Source organism: Oncorhynchus gorbuscha, linkage group LG02, assembly GCF_021184085.1.
Source record: "Oncorhynchus gorbuscha isolate QuinsamMale2020 ecotype Even-year linkage group LG02, OgorEven_v1.0, whole genome shotgun sequence".
Classification (NCBI taxonomy): Eukaryota; Metazoa; Chordata; class Actinopteri; order Salmoniformes; family Salmonidae; genus Oncorhynchus; species Oncorhynchus gorbuscha.
The window spans coordinates 80,787,191-80,800,730 of NC_060174.1; the positions used below are offsets into that span (position 1 = coordinate 80,787,191).

Sequence of the window (13,540 nt, forward strand, 5' to 3'; positions counted from 1 at the left end):
ATGGAAAAGGGAAGCCGCCACTACGCTAGCACGCGGGCGACACAGCGTTTAAAGTTAGTAACCCGGGGGTGGTAGGGGGGGGTCTGCTCAGACGGAGGCCGGTTGAAGGCACAGCGGATGGAGTATTCGTCGGCAGACCAGTCGTGGTGGTGCGGCGGGAGGGCCGTGACGACAGAGAATCCAAGCCAGATGGCGAAAGAGGTATTGTAGAATTTAGTTCGCTAGCAGGGAGATGTGCCTGGCTCACGGCTAACTGGTGCTAGCTTCGTGGCAGTGGCGTTAGCCAAGGTCCAGAGTATACAGCAAGGATCCGATGGAGTATTGGGCTCTAACCGTGTATGAGTGGGGTTCGGGTGAACAGCTGAGTAGGCCGGGAGGTGGGCCTCAGGGATAGCTTCGGTACTGGGTGCAAGTTAGCTGTGAAGATCAGAAGTAGTGGTCCAGGGATTACGGCAGGAATCCGGCGTTGTTGTGGAGAGACAGTTCGATACTGATAGACTGGCGAGTATTATCCAGGCTAAAAACAGGGCTGGCTGTGCAGAAGGTAAAAGCCGCTAGTAGTGGCTAACAATGACTAAACAGCTTGTAGCTAATTAGCTGGTTAGCTTCTGGAGGTTCTTGAATGTATTCTAAAATTAAAAATAATAGCGATTCCGTATCACATTGGGTGAGGCAGGGTACCGGAATGTATAATCAAATAAAAAATCGAAAAGAGATTGAAAATAAATATGGGTCCATTGAGTGGTTGGGCTGGCTGGGGACACGGCGATTCAGACAGTTAGCAGGCCTGTGCTAACAAGCTAACAGTTAGTAGGCCAGAGCATATGAATTATGATAATGCAGAAGCGCGGAGGAAGTTGTATAATAGTTTCCCGCGTTTGGTTTTCGTGTTTTAAAAGTGTTTCAAAATTAGGTGGATAGCAGAGCGGTTTCTACACACCCACTCCCCCATAGACAGGTTTGTTGTTTAGCAACAAAACCGAAGCATGCACTACTATGGGGCAAAACATGGGGGTTGGCTAAAACTTGACAGCATGCAAGCTATATTTCTAACCCAATGTTTATTGAATACGTAAATAAATTTGCACAATGAGCACTTGTCTCAAATGCATTGTTACAGTTGTTGTTTTGTCATCCTGGCCATCCAGAATCACAATGACAGGCTAGCTTCTGCCCCATGGAAGCACGCACATCATTTTTGTAACGTTGTCAGCTAACCCATCTATACTCCGGGTTGCGGCTACCCCCTCCTCCATATACATGGATATGTACAATTGGTTTATTCATCAACCCGGAATTCACATTTCGATTCATGCCAATTGGATCTCGTTCGAATAGGAAGCCTCAGCCAGTCTGACCAATCAGACAGCTTTCTGCAAAGTAAAAAGCCAGATGCACGAGGTCAAGCTTTTGTTACCTTGCCAAACCTCTCACTGGTTTGTGCAAGAGGAGTCAAAGTTAAACACTAATAATACCCTGATGTGTAGAGGCACAACTAAATGCTGGATTGTCGAGAGATATTATATTCATGCTAAACTGTGAGACAGTCACAATACTGATTCTATGAAAATGAGGAACAGTAGCCCTATCAGAAAAAAAGACTACAAAATGATAACATCACATCCAAACCACTCCTTGACTGTCAGATCAATCTGAATATGGTGGCATTGACACAACTGACCCCCATCTTGTTTTGTTCTTGCCACTGTTAGCCATGTCAGGTGCTTCTCCAGTCTCTCTCAGCCTCCACCTCACAGAGACAGACCGAACATAGAAATGATTACCCTTTTATCTTTTTTAATATATTTAACTAGGCAAGTCAGTTAAGAACAAATTCTTATTTACAATGGCTGCCTGCCCCGGCCAAACCTGGACAGCGCTGGGCCAATTGTACACCACACTATCTGACTCTCAATCACGGCCGGAGGTGATAAAGCCTGGATTCGAACCAGGTGTGACGCCTCTTGCAATGAGATGCAGTGTCTTAGACCACTGTGCCACTCTGGAGCCCTTGCATGGCTACTGGATGATTCAGTCCTGTCAAAGCAGCACAGCAATTGGGCAACACACTGCATAACTTTACTGTAAGCACAACAAATTCGACCTGGCCCACCCACCAGCGGCAGGCTGTCCAAATGTAGAAAGTTGGCAATCAATTAATTATCCATCTCCCCAGAGAAGAACACACCCGCTATTCGCCCCTGGCTGAGATGACAATATTTTGAGGTGGTAGGCTTGTAAACTACATAGTTGACTCGTTATTCAGTGAACTGAAAATCAACCTGTGTGTAATTCAAAACAATTAGCTAGTTAATGCCACAATAAAGAAAATACCATCTTCATATTCTAACAAATTGATTATAGTCGATAACTACAGTACATTAGTTGGCTAAATGTTCGACAAAATGGTTAGGTAACAATGTATAGCGAATTAATTTGAGGATAATGTAATCCGTTATAATCAGTTCAATTATAATAGATTTAGCATCATTAGACGAGATAAGATGCTGGCTAGTTGACACATTCAGTAGAGAAAACTGAAGTATTGAACGTAATGCCAAAATTCAGTTACCACTAACCTTGAATTAAGAGTTATTTGAACAAGGGAATAACGTTTAATCAAATTTTTGTAAGTGCAATATCGATAGCCAGCTTGTTCGCTTGCCCAAGATGTACTCTTAACGGATCCTACTGTATAGTTACAACTTAAGGTCCAATGACTCGTATGTGTAATGGACCCGAGAGTCATGATCAAGGGCTAGCTTGTTAGCATGCTAACTCGTAGCTAGCTACCTGGATAGCAGGCTAACTAATGAAACACAAAGCTAGCAGCTTGTTAGCTAACGTTGACTCCTTTGTTGCAGTCTCTGCTTTGCACACATTTACGACAAGTAATCATCTTCCAGCGTGATGAACTAAATCAAATATTAGGTAGAAATACTTACTCTCCATGTACCTCCTCAAAAGGCATTGCTTAAAACATCGCCATGGTTTAAAATTCAAATAGAGATTTGTTTTGCTATTTGTTGTTACTCTGCGTTGCCGAATCACTGCTGCTGCTGTCTGCGGCAGAAACTTCCAACGCATGCGCAGGATTTCTCAGCACCGAGCCAAGTCGGTCTTCTTGACTGAAGTTTTCCCCTAAGACCAGTTTGGTTCATTTTCCTAAATAATGATTACAGTTTTGATAAGGTTAGGCATAGCTGGTCATAGAACTGTGGTCAGTGACAACGTTTAACCGGTCAAAGTCCCAAAAAAGAATGAGGGAAATGTCATCGATTAATAAACTCACGAAATGCATTGTCCTACTTAATAACATTTCCAGAATTGAATTGATATCCTTCATTACTGTGAAAATAACAAAGGTGGTGATCATTATCATATTGATGGCGATATTGAATGCATAACATCTTGGTACACAATATATGTTAAATAAAAAATAAATGAAAATATGACTGGGCAAAAGTTTAATATTAATATTACAAATATTTTTATATTTCTACATTTGCAAGACTAGAAAACAGTTCATTGCTTATCACAGTAATTCAAAGCATGTATATGTACACATAATCCAGTGTCCACTTCATTCACCTCCCTAAAATATAGCCGGGGACTATAATTCAGGCTAATTTAAATCTGTTTTACCTCATTTCTACCAGCGTGTCACATGCGCAACCGGCTTCATCAAAAAGTGCATTGACAACATCGTCCTCACAGTGACCGTACGTACATATCCCATCCAGCAGCCATGGATTACAGACAACATCCGCACCGAGCTAAATGCTAGAGCTACTGCTTTCAAGGAGAGGGACACTAATCCGGACGCTTATAAGAAATCCCACTATGCCCTCAGATGAACCATCAAACATGTAAAGCGTCAATACAGGACTAAGATTGAATCCTACTACACCAGCTCTGATGCTCGTCGGATGTGGCAGGGCTTTAAAACTATTACAGACTACAAAGGAAGACCTAGACGCGAGCTGCCCAGTGACGCAAGCCTACCAGATGAGCTAAATGTATTTTATGCTCGCTTCGAGGCAAGAAACACTGATGCATGCATGAGAGCACCAGCTGTTCAGAATGACTGTGTGATCACGATATCCATAGCCAATGTGAGCATGACCTTTAAACAGATGACCTTTAAACATGACCTTTAAACAAAGCCGTGGGGCCAGACATATTACCAGGACGTGAACTCAAAGCATGCCCGGACCAATTGGCAAGTGTCTTCACTGACATTTTTACCCTCTCCCTGACCGAGTCTGTAATACCTACATATTTCAAACAGACCACCATAGTCCCTGTGCCCAAGAAAGCGAAGGTAACCTGCCTAAATGATTACCGCCCCCTTAACATTCAGAGATGGCCGCCTCGCTTCGCGTTCCTAGGAAACTATGCAGTTTTTTGTTTTTTTTACGTGTTATTTCTTACATTAGTACCCCAGGTCATACATTTACATTTACATTTAAGTCATTTAGCAGACGCTCTTATCCAGAGCGACTTACAGATTGGTGCATTCACCTTATGACATCCAGTGGAACAGTCACTTTACAATAGTGCATCTAAATCTTAAAGGGGGGGGGTGAGAGGGATTACTTATCCTATCCTAGGTATTCCTTAAAGAGGTGGGGTTTCATCTTAGGTTTCATTACATACAGTCGAGAAGAACTACTGAACATAAAAGCAGCATCAACTCACCATCAGTACGACCAGGAATATGACTTCCGCGATACGGATCCTGTGTTCTGCCTTTCACCCAGGACAACGGAATGGATCCCAGCCGGCAACCCAAAAAAAACGACTTCGTAAAAGGGGGAAACGGAGCGGTCTTCTGGCTAGACTCCGGAGACGGGCACATTGTGCACCACTCCCTAGCATTCTTCTCGCCAATGTCCAGTCTATTGACAACAAGGTTGATGAAATCCGAGCAAGGGTAGCATTCCAGAGGGACATCAGAGACTGTAACGTTCTTTGCTTCACGGAAACATGGCTCACTGGAGAGACGCTATCGGAATCGGTGCAGCCAGCTGGTTTCTCCACACATCGCGCCGACAGAAACAAACATCTTTCTGGTAAGAAGAGGGGCGGGGGCGTATGCTTCATGGTTAACGTGACGTGGTGTGATCATAACAACATACAGGTACTCAAGTCCTTCTGTTCACCTGATTTAGAATTCCTCACAATCAAATGTCGACCGCATTATCTTCCAAGGAAATTCTCTTCAATTATAATCACAGCCGTATATATTCCCCCCCAAGCAGACACATCGATGGCTCTGAACAAACTTTATTTGACTCTTTGCAAACTGGAATCCATTTATCCGGAGGCTGCATTCATTGTAGCTGGGGATTTTAACAAGGCTAATCTGAAAACAAGACTCCCTAAATTTTATCAGCATATCGATTGCGCAACCAGGGCTGGAAAAACCTTGGATCACTGCTATTCTAACTTCCGTGACGCATATAAGGCCCTGCCCCACCCTCCTTTCGGAAAAGCTGACCACGACTCCATTTTGTTGATCCCTGCCTTCAGACAGAAACTAAAACAAGAAGCTCCCGCACTGAGGTCTGTCAACGCTGGTCCGACCAATCTGATTCCACACTCCAAGACTGCTTCCATCACGTGGACTGGGATATGTTTCGTATTGCGTCAGACAACAACATTGACGAATACGCTGATTCGGTGAGTGAGTTCATTAGAACGTGCGTTGAATATGTCGTTCCCATAGCAACGTTAAAACATTCCCAAACCAGAAACCGTGGATTGATGGCAGCATTCGCGTGAAACTGAAAGCCCGAACCACTGCTTTTAATCAGGGCAAGGTGACCTGAAACATGACCGAATACAAACAGTGTAACTATTCCCTCTGCAAGGCAATCAAACAAGCTAAGCATCAGTATAGAGACAAAGTAGAATCTCAATTCAACGGCTCAGACACAAGAGGTATGTGGCAGGGTTTACAGTCAATCACGGATTACAAAAAGAAAACCAACAAACTTCTACAGATGCACAATCGAGAGCATCCTGTCGGGCTGTATCACCGCCTGGTACGGCAACTGCTCCGCCCACAACCGCAAGGCTCTCTAGAGGGTAGTGAGGTCTGCATAACGCATCACCGGGGGCAAACTACCTGCCCTCCAGGACACCTACACCACCCGATGTCACAGGAAGGCCATAAAGATCATCAAGGACAACAACCACCCGAGCCACTGCCTGTTCACCCCACTATCATCCAGAAGGCGAGGTCAGTACAGGTGCATCAAAGCTGGGACCGAGAGACTGAAAAACAGCTTCTATCTCAAGGCCATCAGACTGTTAAACAGCCACCACTAACATTGAGTGGCTGCTGCCAACACACTGACTCAACTCCAGCCACTTTAATAATGGGAATTGATGGGAAAGAATGTCAAATATATCACTAGCCACTTTAAACAATGCTACCTAATATAATGATTACATAACCTACATTATTCATCTCATATGTACATGTATATACTGTACTCTATATCATCTACTGCATCTTTATGTAATACATGTATCACTAGCCACTTTAACTATGCCACTTTGTTTACATACTCATCTCATATGTATATACTGCACTCAATACCATCTACTGTATCTTGCCTATGCCGCTCTGTACCATCACCCACTCATATATCTTTATGTACATATTCTTATCCCCTTACACTTGTGTCTATAAGGTAGTAGTTTTGGAATTGTTAGCTAGATTACTTGTTGGTTATTACTGCATTGTCGGAACTAGAAGCACAAGCATTTCGCTACACTCGCATTAACATCTGCTAACCATGTGTATGTGACAAATACAATTTGATTTGATTTGGTAGCCATGAAGTGCTTTGAAAGGCTGGTCATGGCTCACATCAACACCATCATGCCGGAAACCCTAGACCCACTCCAATTCTCATACCGCCACAGATTACACAATCTCAATCGTACTCCACACTGCCCTTTCCCACCTGGACAAAAGGAACACCTATGTGAGAATGCTGTTCATTGACTACAGCTCAGCATTGAACACCATAGTACCCACGAAGCTCATAACTAAGCTAAGGACCCTGGGACTAAACACCTCCCTCCGCAACTGGATCCTGGACTTCCTGACGGCCCACCCCCCAGGTGGTAAGGGTAGGCAACAACACATCTGCCACGATGATCCTCAACACTGAGGCCCCTCCTGTACTCCCTGTTCACCCGCAACTGTGTGGCCAAGCCCGACTCCAATACCATCATTAAGTTTGCTGACGACACACAGTGGTAGGCCTGATTACCGACATTGATGAGACAGCCTATAGGAAGGAGGTCAGAGACCTGGCAATGTGGTACAAGAACAACAACCTCTCAATGTGACCAAGACAAAGGAGCTGATTGTGGACTTAAGGAAAAAGAGGGCCGAACAGGCCCCATTAACATCGACAGGGCTGAAGTGGAGCGGGTCGAGAGTTTCATGTTCCTTGGTGTCCACATCACCAACATACAATCATGGTTCAAACACACCAAGACAGTTGTGAAAAGAACACAACAACACCTTTACCCCCTCAGGAGACTGAAATGATTTGGCATGGGTCCCCAGATCCTCAAAAAGTTCCACAGCTGCACCATCAGGAGCATCTTGACCGGTTGCATCACGGCAAGCGGTACGGGAGCACCAAATCTAGGACCAAAAGGCTCCTTAACAGCTTCTACCCCCAAGCCATAAGACTGCTGAACAATTAATCTAATGGCCACCCAGACTATTTAGATTGACCCCCCCCCTCCTTTGTTTTTACATTGCTGCTACTCTGTTTATTATCTATACTTTACTTCACTTTACAAATGACCTCGATTAACCTGCACCCCAGCACATTGACTCAGTACCGTAAATATTTTCTTAACTCTATTTCTTCAACTGCATTATTGGTTAAGGGCTTGTAAGTAAGCATTTCACTGTAATTTCATGCGCCATTTTAACATTTGATTTAATTGACTTGATTTGTGAGTATAGATACTATTTTGAGGCTTGAGGAAAATGACAGTCATACATTGAGATAATGTTGTAGTGACGTTTGTATTAGTTAATGTGACGACTGTTGCTTATCGAATGATTACAAGTTTCAAATTGCGTGATTAACTGAATCAAGCAATTATTAACTCATTAACCTGGGGCACCATGGGAAAACTATTTTTTATTGAGTTTCTATTTCCCAAATTAACTCAAAGAATATCAGATTATCGATTTTACAACAGCCGCTAATTAACCAGTTGCCTCTACCAATCTCGTTCTGAACGTCGTATAGCCTGTGAATCTGCACGGACCCGGGTCTCACCAATGAATTCGTACCACACCAATCTTAGTTTAATATTTATTCACTAAAAAGCTAAAAAGATGATAAAAGATACACATAGACAAAACACATTATCGGCTATTGATTAGAACTTAGTATAACGGGCCAACACACGATAGCGCGTGTTACCCACAATGGGGATTTCAAAAGAGAGAGAAAAAAGAAAGTACACGAGAAATATACATTTGGGTGAATTTGTCAGCTATGCTATTCTTATGGGTCAGAATATAATGATGTAATTACGTGGGGATAATCTCAGAGGATTCTCTGCATGGACCGTTCAGCTGTTCGATGACGCACTTCTCCTGCGCACCTCCCTGCTCGTCCTCCCAATGTCAGTGTCCTTTTGGCTGAGGAGTCTGTTCCCTCACCCTTTGCTCTGGAAGGGGTCTTCTAAGGACAGACGGCTCTGTAGCTCAGAGCTCACAGCATAGGAATGAAACCCTTTAGATACCACGGTTCGATGGGAGATGGAGGCTAGGTGGTTCGACTTGAATTCGCCCGCTTAGACACAGATACTCATCCGTAGCTTGGGTAGAAAATGATTTCTTTGTTCTCAAACTTGCGTTGCGTTCTGGGTTCGTTGACTTTTTAGACCTTGCTGCAGCTGGGGTCATGAAGTCTCCCTGTAAATTCTATACTCACAGGTTTTATACCCTTGGGTCAGAAGTGGGCGTAACCGCCTTTAGGGCAATTTTCTGGGCGTACCAAGTTAATGAGGCAAGGTCTAGATTTTAATCAAATCCAATTTTAGACAACTAACTTAACATTTCATCTTCCCCAAAACATTCTCTTTGATTTGGATATTTTCCATACAAAGTACAATGTATAAACATCAAACATATACTAGGAAAACTCTTCACATTACAATGTTTTCGTAATAACGTCATCTATTAACCTTTAATAACAAAACAAAAATGACATACATTTTCATATTCCATCTATCGTCATGACCACCATTGTGGCTGACGGAAACCATTGTTACAAAGTCCCTTTATTTCATATTTAATGTTCTGAGGCTGGTTCTCCATAGTAACAGCACAAAGGAATTTGTCTGTGGCCTGAGATTTATCAGGGGCGTGAGGGATCATAAAACCCCCCACATCTTCAGACCCCTAGATCTCTCCTCCTCTGTTGGGGTTGAGAGATAATCTATAGGGTTGTCGTCTCCTGTAACCTGACCTGGTCAGGACAGTCATGACAATGTACTGTATCATTCCCTTATATTATAGTATATACCATGTCTGCATGCCAGGTATTTAGGAGCAGGTAATTATATATCTGTGACACAGGAATGAATATCTCTTTGTTGGGAAAAATACAAAACAAGTTAAAAACAGGTAGGCAAAGTTAAAAAAATCTTTAAATGATGATTTGAATCAGCAATACTACTGTACCATGAATGATAATATGATATACAGTTGAAGACGGAAGTTTACATACACTTAGGTTGGAGTCTCTAAAACTCGTTTTTTCACCCACTCCACAACTTTCTTGTTAACAAACTATATGTAACGGCGTTCGTCTGTTGAAGGAGAGTCGGACCAAAATGCAGCGTGGTGGTTACTCATGTTCTTTAATGTAGAATAGCGATACATGAAATAACTTGTAAATATACAAAACAACAAACGGAAAGTGAAAACCTATACAGCCTGTCTGGTGAACACTAACACGGAGACAGGAACAATCACCCACAAAATAGTGAAACCCCGGCTACCTAGATATGGTTCCAAATCAGAGACAACGAGAATCACCTGACTCTGATTGAGAACCGCCTCAGGCAGCCAAACCTATGCTACACCCCTACTCAGCCGCAATCCCAATGCCTACAAAACCCCAATACGAAAAACAACTAAATAAACCCATGTCACACCCTGGCCTGACCAAATATATAACGAAAACACAAAATACTATGACCAAGGCGTGACACTATAGTTTTGGCAAGTCAGTTAGGACATCTACTTTGTGCATGACACAAGTACTTTTTCCATCAATTGTTTACAGACAGATTATTTCACTTATAATTCACGGTATCACAATTCCAGTGGGTCAGAAGTTTACATACACTAAGTTGAATGTGCCTTTAAACAACATGTAAAATTCCAGACAATTATGTCATGGCTTTAGAAGCTTCTGATAGGCTAATTGACATCATTTAAGTCAATTGGAGGTGTACCTGTGGATGTATTTCAAGGCATACCTTCAAACTCAGTGCCTCTTTGCTTGACATCATGGGAAAATCAAAAGAAATCAGCCAAGACCTCAGAAAAAAATTGTAGACCTCCACAAGTCTGGTTCATCCTTGGGAGCAATTTCCAAATGCCTGATGATACCACGTTCATTTGTACAAAAATAATACTACACAAGTATAAACACTATGGGGCCACACAGCCGCCATACCACTCAGGAAGGAGACGCGTTCTGTCTCGTAGAGAAGAACGTACCTTGGTGCGAAAAGTGCAAATCAATCCCAGAACAACAGCAAAGGACCTTGTGAAGATGCTGTAGGAAACAGGTTCAAAAGTATCTATATCCACAGTAAAACAAGTCCTATATCGACATAATCTGAACGGCCGCTCAGCAAGGAAGAAGCCACTGCTCCAAAACCGCCATAAAAAAGCCAGACTACGGTTTGCCACTGCACATGGGGACAAAGATTGTACTTTTTCGAGAAATGTTCTCTGGTCTGATGAAATAAAAATAGAACTGTTTGGCATCATTATGTTTGGAGGAAAAAGGGGGAGGCTTGCAAGCCGAAGAACACCATCCCAAATGTGAAGCACAGGGGTGGCAGCGTCATGTTGTGAGGGTGCTTTGCTGCAGGAGGGACTTGTGCACTTCACAAAATAGATGGCATCATGAGGGAGGACAATTATGTGGATATATTGAAGCAACATCTCAAAACATCAGTGAGGAAGTTAAAGCTTGGTCGCAAATGGGTCTTCCAAATGGATAATGACCCCAAGCATGCTTCCAAAGTTGTGGCAGAATGGCTTAAGGACAACAAAGTCAAGGTATTGGAGTGGCCATCACAAAGCTCTGACCTCAATCCCATAGAACATTTGTGGGCAGAACTGAAAAAGCGTGTGCGAGCAAGGAGGCCTACAAACCTGACTCAGTTACACCAGCTCTGTCAGGAGGAATGGGCCAACGTTCACCCAACTTATTGTGGGAAGCTTGTGGAAGGGTACCTGAAACATTTGACCCAAGATAAACAATTTAAAGGCAATGCTACCAAATACTAATTGAGTGCATGTAAACTTCTGACGCACTGGGAATGTGATGAAAGAAATAACAGCTGAAATAAATCATTCTCTCTACTATTATTCTGACATTTCACATTTTTTTAAATAAAGTGGTGATCCTAACTGACCTAAGACAGGGAATGTTTACTAGGATTAAATGTCAGGAAATGTGAAACATGGAGTTTAAATGTATCTGGCTAAGGTGTATGTCATTTTTATTTTACCTTTATTTAACCAGGCAAGTCAGTTAAGAACACATTCTTATTTTCAATGACGGCCTAGGAACAGTGGGTTAACTGCCTGTTCAGGGGCAGAACGACAGATTTGTACCTCGTCAGCTCGGGGGTTTGAACTCGCAACCTTCTGGTTACTAGTCCAACGCTCTAACCACTAGGCTACGCTGCCATAATCTTCCGACTTCAACTGTAAATGATTGAGACATCATATGTCATTATATAATACATGGAAATTACAATGACCCAAGACCATTACAATGACCCAAGACAAATCCTGCCTGGCCTGCAAGTGTTACTGCACCCAAATCCCAACATGAAGTGAGGGGGGCAGGGGGAGACCTCTGTCTGAATGCCCAATCACAGTGACTTCATCTGGGGATGGGAAAGTAACAGCACAGCAGTGGGCACATCAGGCCATAATACAAAGTTAATGACGCAGAATGGTGTCTTTTCTCCTGCCCCAGAATAATGTCAATACAGGATGTTTAGGAAAGCTGTACCTAATTACACTTTTTAAATTCACCGCCGACATGATTGATGATTTCAAAGGGAGGCATAATCGATCCACTTTACAGACAAGTCATATTGATTGCAAGTCTAGATTGACTAACTTTTTTCTCTCTCTCCAATGACAGATGGACTTAACAATCAGAGAATCTTTGTGACCTGGTGGGTGTTTCTTAAAAAGCATTTTGATGAAGGCCTTATAGAGGATGTGGCAGCTGTGCAGCTGCTGTATTGTGTTACTGACTGCAATCATCTGTAATGGATTGGTGAATGCTCGGTTGCATTGGCAAACCCTGCCTTCTCCCACAGCCATCTCTTGACGTGCTCATGTCTCATGCTTATTATTTCATAAACTTTGTTATTCCTCGCCAGCAGCAAGGTTGACAGCATCACTCTAGCAGCTGCCTGTTAAGGCACATCTAGTTAGTCTGACTGCTATAGGAGATGCTGGGTAAATTTGACGTGACAGGAGTTACTTTCTGCCTGGAGTCAACATAGATGAGCAAGAGGAATGGAATTCACTGTATGTTTTGGGGGATGTTACTGGCTTCATTGTTACTGACAATTAAGAAACATTACTGCTATCAAACATCACACATGCAAGATAGAGAATAGAATGAATTGGAAATGAACCAGATCAGAGAAGAGATCTTCTATGACAGTATTCCATTTCCACTTGACAAGGGCACATTAAATGGCAACATGGGCTCTACAATAATTTATGATTAAATGGTTTGCAGGCACAGCCATTTTGTTCTTTTTGGAGAGAGCCCTTTCCCTTTTTGAAGGCCAATGTTAATGCAGTCATAGAAAGAACTCTGATGCACTCCCACGTGAAATGGCCATGTGAGGAAAGCCCTGAGGGAGCAAAGGCCTTGAATAAATGTGTGCATGTGTGTGTGCGTGTGTGTGTGCGTGTGTGCGTGTGCGTGCGTGAGCTTTTGAAAGCTTGTGAGAGAGAGCTCAGTTCCAACATACTGAAATATCCTTCAGTTTCTAGTTCCACTGAAAGTCTATTCCACAGTGAGTGTCTGCTAAAGGCGATGTTTTTGTTGCTCCCTCTTTTTCTGCACAACTTTTAGAGTTGGATGACGACAGATTGTGAGCTACCTGATATCCTACATCATCCTCCCCAGTGGAGGTGTTTGTTACATCCTGAGGGAGTCCTGGAAGACTAACAAGCAGACGGCATATTTGATGGACTATG

At 42.9% G+C, this 13,540-nt stretch overlaps 1 pseudogene; it reads right to left on the reverse strand.

The window, feature by feature from the left end:
• LOC124010815 overlaps positions 1-3,077 on the reverse strand; it is a 51,587-nt pseudogene extending 48,510 nt beyond the window's left edge.
• Positions 3,078-13,540: the final 10,463 nt, after the last annotated feature.